Source organism: Vigna umbellata, chromosome 6, assembly GCF_029865625.1.
Source record: "Vigna umbellata cultivar VRB3 chromosome 6, Vumbellata_1.0, whole genome shotgun sequence".
Lineage (NCBI taxonomy): Eukaryota > Viridiplantae > Streptophyta > Magnoliopsida > Fabales > Fabaceae > Vigna > Vigna umbellata.
In genome coordinates this window covers 9,524,943-9,531,778 of record NC_142170.1, presented here as the reverse complement: position 1 = coordinate 9,531,778, position 6,836 = coordinate 9,524,943, and the positions used below count along the sequence as shown (strand labels likewise).

Here is a 6,836-nt window from a genome sequence, read left to right as displayed (position 1 = left end):
TTGTATCAGACCCAAACCCCTCGCATAGCGCCCCAAATAGTTATGCGAGAGCCCTAGGCAGTGACTCAGACTCCCTAAACACTCGCAGAGCGCACCTATTCGTTATTCGAATAAAAATTGGCAATAGTTCCAGAACCCAACCAGTCGCATAACGCCCCAATTTGCCATGTGGATCATCAAATAGAGAGCAACCCTCTCAAACCATTCGCAAATCCTTATTCGTTGTGCGAATGCCCTGGCAGAGAGTAGGGATGGCAAAAAAATCCGCGCCCGCGGATATTCGCGGATAAAATCCGCGGCGGATAGTTGATACCCGCGGATATTTACTACCCGCAACCCGCGGGTAGCGGATATTTTAATACCCGCTTATAAACGGGTCGGGTGCGGATATTATACTATCCGTACCCGCGGATACCCGCTACCCGCAAAAAATGAAAATAAAAATTTAATTTATATTTTATTAAGTTAAATTTAATTAAAATTAACATTAATTTATATTTTACAAGATTAAATTTAATTAAAATTGAATTTATATTTATATTTAATTTAATTTATATTATATTTTATATATTTTTTGTAATTCTATTTAAATTTTATTTTCATAATTTATTAAAATATATTTTTTTAAAATATTTGCGGGTATCCGAGGGATATCCGCGGGTTTTAAAATACTCGTGGATATTTTTAAGCGGGTATTCGTGCAGGTAGCGGGTGAATTTTTTTTTGTCGGGTCGGGTTGCGGGTAGGCACTATCCGTGCCCGACCCGACCCGTTGCTATCCCTAGCAGAGAGCATCTCGCCAGGGTGACTCGCTATGCGAATCCTTTCACACAACGAGTCTGCATAATCTGCAGAAGGTAATTCTACAGAATTATGCAACTCAACCACCAATTATCAATTCTAACTATTTTTCCCAACTTCAAACACCTCTAGATTGTTTTATAAATCTAATTAGACTATACTAAGTGATTCTAAACCTTCCTAACATCAATCTAAGGTGTTTATGAGCCAATTCCTACTCTAAAACATCAAATTCATCAACTTAGGGACCCAAATTCTAATCTACCACTTTGAACCTGTTTTTGACCCTTTTGATGACTCAAACAATTCACATATAACTTACTAAAGCTATCCCAACATACCAAAACAACTTCTAACATCAAATTCTCATTTTCACTACTCCACTTCCTCATAATGACTTAAACAAAGACAACCTACTGTCATTTAAAATCAATCAACCTCGGTACAACTTTCCTTTCATAGATTCCCAACCTTTATACCACCAAAACATATCAATTCATAATTCAAGTTAGTCCAGAATCTCAATTCATGCAATTACATTCAAATTAATCATTTCACATATTGTTCATATACCACAAAACATCATTTCAGTTCAAATAACTCAAGGATCATCTTTTCCATAAACATACACAAGAAATTACACAAATTAAAGAAATTTCCTAACTCCCCTTACCTCAGAGATAAACTGCCCAGCTCACAGAATCACTCCAATAGTACTTTATACCGCAAGGAAACTCAACAGAAACCTACAACTCGTCAATTGGTGATAGAGAACAACTCTTAGAGCTTGAATTGAACTAGGAACTTAAGAACAAAACTACAAAACACATGCAACAGAAGAATTCGCATGATCTTGACTCAAGAACATATGGTGAAAAGGGGAAAACAACTTACCATCTAATCGAGAAATTGATCGGTCAGCTGTGTAGCCCTCTACGCCGTGAACGTTTGGACACCTCCTAATCGTCAATCAGACAGCTCAAATGAGAGAAACTCTAGAGAAATATCAGAGAACTTTGAGGAATAGTATTCTAGAGAGACAAATTGTATTTAACTAATGAACCGAGCTTTAGAAAATTTTATTTATATTATAAGATTATTTTAAATTAAAATTGTTTGTCTCATTATTTTAATATATTGATCTACTCTAATATCCTATTCTGTAGTTTCTTACATTTCATAAAAAATTATCATGTTAAAAAATGTAATTGCTTTTGTTTCGATAAACATTAATAAGATGAGTGTTTAAAATAATTATTAATCAAATTTTTGAAGTCTTTAATTTCGTAAAATACGTCTACAGAAGTAAAACAAGTTAAATCCAAGTTATCAGAGAAGGTAAAACTTTTGTCAATAATTTCACTATCACACCTCGATAAAACGTCTGACAGAATAAAGTATCTTCTTTTCAATTTACTTTAGAGCTAAAAAAAACAGTTCTACTCTTTTTTTTATTCTCTTAACTAGTTATATATATATATATATATATATCATTACAATTACGTTCTTAATCAATTAATTATGTTGACTTTTGTAAACACTTTAACATTTCAATAAAAGAAATTATTCGTCCAATTTATCACTATTAAATTTACAATATTCTTATTTTTTATTTGATTTTCAATATGATTTAAACAAAAAATTTTACTAGTTTTGAGTTTCGTTGGTAATTTTATTGCAAAATTCATTCTTAATAAGATTCCTAAATTTTTTTTCAAATAAAAAAAATCAAGATCACAACCAATAGTCTATAAAAATAATTGTTATAATGTATTAAGAATAATTTGCAGTATATAAAAAAGTTTATTAAACCCATTTCTCTCCAGAAATTTCTTGGAGGGTCCTTCTTTATGTACCCCATATTTTCTTCTCGCAGCCATAGTCATGTGAAAATGACCTAACTATCTTAGATTAAAATTCTCCAATTTTCAGCGGCGCCGTACCTACATTGCTGGAAGCCTGCACCTCCATTGTTGGAAATAGAAACCAGACCAGCAAGTTTTATTATTAACAATATTATTATTCTCTTTCCGCCATGTATGAAACTAAAACAAGTTGTTTCATTATACAATGCAACAAAAATAATTTTTATTAAAGATGATAAAAATATTTTTATTTACATATATATGCAAATAAAGGTTTAATGTCTCTATAGGTCTCTATTTTCGTTCAGAATCTCAAATAGGTCACCTTCTTTCTCGGCATCTCAATTGGGTCCTTATTTTTGTAAAATTGAATCAAATAGGGACTTTCCGTTAAATTGAGAAGACGACGTTAATTAGAACTTTACCTGACATGCTGATTGTGTCTTTTTAAATAATATGGCATTAAAAACGTGTGTGAAGTATAATTTTTTAACTTTTGAATTAAAAAATAGAGTGCAAAGAGGGAAAATAAAATTTAAATAAGGACAAAGTGGTCATCTTATTTCATAGAATACATGGAAAGGTCAAAAAACACTCTCAACACCAAACATTGCTCCTGGAATGCTATCCCGGTAACCAAATCACGCATCTATGGCAGCCACTGCAAATTGCAGAAACCCAACCATTTTGGGTGTTTCCTCTGCGAAAAAAGAAAGTAGCTTTTAGAATCATTCAACTAATAAAAAAGGAGTATAAAAGTTCTCTATTCTCTTCAAGATTTGATGATCAACAAATATATATTTTAAATACTCACGGTATACTCTCTAGGCATGAAAACCTTCCACCTCCAAAAACTTTTCCAGAATCTGAAACGAAGAACAACCAACTTCTCAAAAATTAAACTCATGTACCTACCACAATGACATAGTCTGCGATTTACACCACCAGTAACAAACTAACATTATCATAAACACTAAATAAAAATAATTGATAATAAATAATTAAAACACGTATCAGCAACCAAAGACATTCAACAAACAATACCATTACATTTACAAGTACCACAACAAAAATTCAAAACCCCAACTTTTTACTTCTTTCGAAAGAAAAACATTTCATCAGACAAACAGAGCATGAATGCAATGAGGACGAGATGCGGCGTCCAGAACAAAATCCAGTAGTATACCTAAATTCATGTATCGACATTCATTTAGCAGTCAAGTCTAGAACATAATTTCAGCACAACACAGAACCAGATCCGTAAATATTTCATCATCTGAAAACCCTTGAGAGAAGAAAAAAACTCATACCTTAAAAGGAAGAAAACCTAAAAACCTAACAAAGGGGAAGGACAAGAGTGTCAATGTCGTCAGCGTGAGACGCCTTGCCTTTGCCTCGTCGTCGCCGTCGTGAACTCGACAGAGGAGATCAGATGAGCTTGCGGCGACGGGAAGAGAGATTGGAGATGAGCCTCGTTTCTCTTGAGGGGGGAGGCGATTCGTTCCTGTGGTTGGGTTGTGTTTGCTGCAATGCCCGACGCCCGCGTAACATTGTTATTTCATGCCTTCCACCTCCTTCGCCGGCGGCTACCGCGTCTGCGTCTTCCAGGACACCACCGAGCCCTGCCACGCACTCCTCAAGACCTTCTACCTCAACCTCCTCGCCTCCAAGCACGTCTCCTTCATCATGCTCTTCCGCAACAACATCTCAGAACACTCGCTGACCTCGAGAACCAGCTTGCCGGAAGATCCTCCAAGGCGAACTTCAACTCCTCCGTCGGCTCCGCCTCCTTCAACTTTTTCTCACGAACCCTATTTTCGCATTCCTCAATTCCAGATAGAGTTACTGCCTTTAATTTCTTTTTCCCAATTTACTCTCAAATTTTTAATTTAAAAATTATAAAATACACGTTAATCATGTATAAACTGCCACGTCATTTAAAATAATACATTGACTATGCCACGTTCCCCAAACTTAAACGGTTGTTTGTCCAATTTGATGAAAGATCTCTAATTACTTCAATTTTACAAAAATAAGGACCCAGTTGAGACACCGAAAAAGAAAAGGACCTATTTAAAATTCTGAACAAAAATAGAGACCTAAGGAGACATTAAACCGCAAATAAAATCCACATTATATTCACATATATTTATTATATAGCAATTTTATTATATAAAAATTAGTAAATATTTTAATATTCGTTTACAATGGTTGAGTGGAAGTATTATATTACTTATTACCTTATTCACAATTATCTCAATAAATTAAACTTAAAATTTAATTTATATTTTATTAAGTTAAACTTAGTTAAGATTAAAATTAATTTATAATGTTAAATTTAATTAAACTTAAATTTTAATTTATATTTAATTTAATTAATATTATATTTTAACTTTTTTATAATTTTATTTAAATTTTATTTTAAAAATTTATAAAATATTTTTTATTAATTCACAAAATATATACGGATTTTAAAGTATTTGTGGATATGTTTTAAACATATATCTAATAGGTAAAAGAACGAATAATAAATAATTTTTTAATTACGAATCCAATAATGAATAAAAATTATTTGTATTGACCTAACTCGCTGTGATATTTAACATTTACCCAACTTATAAAACATACGAATCTAGAGATTGAATTACACACCTAATTCCAAAATGTATTAATATTAAATGAGAAGTTGATGACCCAACACCAATGATATGCTAAGAGAATTACAAATTATGAATTATTTATTACATGGCCTTATTAAAATTTTCAAATAGATCATCCAACCTAACCTTAAAATAGATCATCCAACCTAACCTGTCTCGATCTATCATGGGTTACTTTCTTAGTGAGTCAATCTAATCTGACTCACTTAATAGTGAGTCGAAGAAATTTGAACTCAACCTGGTCCACCAGAGGTTGATGAGTTAAAGAGACGGGCTCAATGTCTTACTTAATTATAAGTTTCTTCTGTTTCTTCTTTTTCTATTAATAAAAAAATAAAATTTTCTAATTCAAATCTAAATAAATGGAAGGGTCTTAAATTAGATTTAAGATTTATGATCAATAAAACATAAGATTTCATTCACACAGAGATATATAAAATCTCCTCAACAAAATTTTGTTTCTGCATAAAAATTGAGTTGTTAAGTATATATTTGTTGATTTTTTAGGTTGTTTAACTATTTCATACAAAAATAATTCACTCAAGTCTCTATTTCAATATTTTGTAAAATGACTAACCTAGGGATGACAACGGGTCAGGTCGAGCACGGATAGTACCTACCCGCAATCCGATCCGACAAAAAAAAATTTCACCCGCTACCTGTACGGATACCCGTTTAAAAAATACCCGCTGATATTTTAAAACACGCAGATATTCATGGATACCCTCAAATACCCACAAATATTTAAAAAAATACATTTTTATAAATTATTAAAATAAAATTTAAATAAAATTATAAAAAATATATAAAATATAATACAAATTAAATTAAATATAAATTAAAATTTAATTTTAATTAAATTTATCCTTATAAATTACTAATTAATTTTAATTTTAATTAAATTTAACTTAATAAAATATAAAGTAAATTTTTATTTTTATTTTTATTTTTTTGGGTAGCGGATATCCGTGGGTACGGATAGTATAATACCCGCATTCGACCCGTTTATAAGCGGGTATTAAAATATCCGCTATCCGCAAACCACGGGTAGTAACTATCCGTCACGGGTTTATCTGCGGGCGCGGATTTTTTTGTCATGCTTAGACTAACCCAACAAAAAATAATTATTAGAAAATTGGATGGGTTAATGAGCCAATCGCCTTACCACATATTCAATTCGAGTGAATCAAGTTCTTAGTAAACCGAATTTTGTATCAAAATTTCAAAAACCAACTCATTTTGACGACAATAATAGAATCATATATTTTTCAAAAGCAACAAAACATAAAGGCAATAGATTTATATTAATGATGGTACAATATGCAATGGAAATTGGTATTATGAATTATATAATTCAAATCTTAAATTATCTTTTATATTTGAAAACTATACAATTCAAAATATAATTTATATTTTAAATTGGTTATCAAATTTATATTAGAAATTATATCATCTAAAATAAAATTTTAGATTATGGATTATATAATAAGTAATGTTTTAACATTTTAAA

At 31.2% G+C, this 6,836-nt stretch overlaps 1 long non-coding RNA gene across 1 annotated transcript; it reads right to left on the bottom strand.

Moving 5' to 3' along the window:
- Window positions 1–3,186: 3,186 nt before the first annotated feature.
- LOC124848066 (uncharacterized) lies at window positions 3,187–4,522 on the bottom strand. The gene is made up of 3 exons (XR_007029665.2): window positions 3,977–4,522; window positions 3,481–3,532; window positions 3,187–3,366 (listed from the first exon to the last, which is right to left on the bottom strand). It is a non-coding gene; the product is annotated as an uncharacterized LOC124848066 (long non-coding RNA).
- Between the last annotated feature and the right edge of the window lie 2,314 nt (window positions 4,523–6,836).